Consider the following 1,777-nt stretch of genomic DNA (forward strand, 5'->3'; position numbering starts at 1 on the left):
AATCCCTTCTCCTCTGGGACTTCGGGACACAGACACACACAGGCCTGGCAGGACTCAAACTGCACCGTCAGCCACGTAGGACCCAGCTGCCTTAACCCCGTGCCACACACTGGCCCCATGGGTTAGTTTTACCCTGTCTTGTAGAAGCACGTCCTCCTCTCACTGCCTCCACTGCCGCTCCCTCCTCACAGCTCCCCGCGGCCCAGCACCCTCTCCAGCCCGCCTCTGTCAGCACAGCCTTTGTGACATTTAAGAGTGGAGGCCAACCCGCAGCCCCTCTAGCAGGCTAGGAGGCAGTGCACACTCCAACAGCTGCCCAAGGCAGGCGGGTGTGAGGTGGAGCCTGGTGTCGAGCCAGGACGTGAGCCCTACAGGGCCAGCACGCATGGCGTTCGCACCTGCCCCTTCGCAGTCGTACACGGGACGATCCGGGCTCAACATCCTGCCAGCTACCATGCTGCTACCCTGCCCCCAGTCCAGAGGGACAGGCCTCTCAGGAGGGCCAGTGGGTGCCCTGGCTCCGTAGCCCAAAGGATCCGCTTCGAGCTTGCCCAGGGTGCGTGGCCACACTGCCTTGGTGTGCTTGACTGTCTGGGCCAGCCCTACCTCCTCTGTCTCCATCTGCCCTTTCTTGCTGGGAGCCTGCCGGTCCCCCTGGGCAGATGCCATGGCCAGTGTGCGTGTGCCTCCCTCCGTGCTGCCAATGGGTAGGTCTGGAATGGAGTCGACAGCCCTGTGTGCTCTCCCAGAGCCCGCACCCCAAAGGTCTTTCAGGACCAGGAGAGGGCCACTGCCCGTGTGGGAGTGGGGGCTGCAAAGGTTCTCTCCCGCCAGCTCTGACCAGCAGGAAGAGGGCCCAGAGGCAGTGCTGCCTGCACAGGGACGTTGCCTAGCAACGTGGGAGACTTTACTGCAAACTCACTAGATCCACCGCCTCGGTCTAATTTGGGAAGACGAAAGCAGCCTAGGCCGAGTCTCGCTCTGCCCTCAGTTTCTTCCTCCCCCACCTCTGAGTGCTGGAGCTGAAGTCCAGAGTAACTGGCACACCCTGAGGCCCCAGTGGCGTCCGCCATCTGGGGAAGGCCTCACGTCCCAGGATATTCTGGCATTTGGTGGAGGTGGGGGGTGGAGGATGTGCTAGAGACAGCTTGGGGAACAGATTTTCAGTTACAAGGGTGGGTGGGTCCCAAACACACTGGGAGAGACACCTGCACCCCACGGCCTGGCATCCCTGTCAGCACCCAGCTTGGCTTGGGGACGGGGTAGCCAGACTGTCCCCATCCTGCAAGGGCCAGGACTTCCCACCCACTCCCTGTGGCCCTGGCCGGTTGCGGAGCTGCAGGGCAATGCCCCTCCCTGGCTCTGAGACCTCAGCTGAGAAAGCCCTCCCTGTTTCTCAGGGAGCCACCGCGCCTACAGGCCATAGGCAGGCGCTCTGCCCCTGACAGGCCCCAGTATCCCCCTTCCCAGCCTCGGGAAGTAGCAGCCTTCCTCCCTGGACTCAAGGGCCCGTGACTCCTGATGACTGGGACTCCTGCACCTGAGTCTGGGGTAGCCCTGTTCTTCCAGGAGCAAGAGAGCGCGGTCGGTCTGGGTCACGTTCTGAGGCAGTAGATGGGGAGGTCAGTCTGCTGGAGGGACACGCGGCCCCGGCCCGCCGGCGTCCATTCCAGTCTGGGTGTAAATCCCCACGACTGCGGGCTGCGCGCAGACGGTGTGTGCTGGCGGCACGTTCTCCCGCACCTGCGCAAGGTGGGTAGCTGTGCTCGTGGGCGCT

The sequence above is a fragment of the Tupaia chinensis genome, unplaced genomic scaffold (assembly GCF_000334495.1).
Source record: "Tupaia chinensis unplaced genomic scaffold, TupChi_1.0 Scaffold000037_4, whole genome shotgun sequence".
NCBI lineage: Eukaryota > Metazoa > Chordata > Mammalia > Scandentia > Tupaiidae > Tupaia > Tupaia belangeri.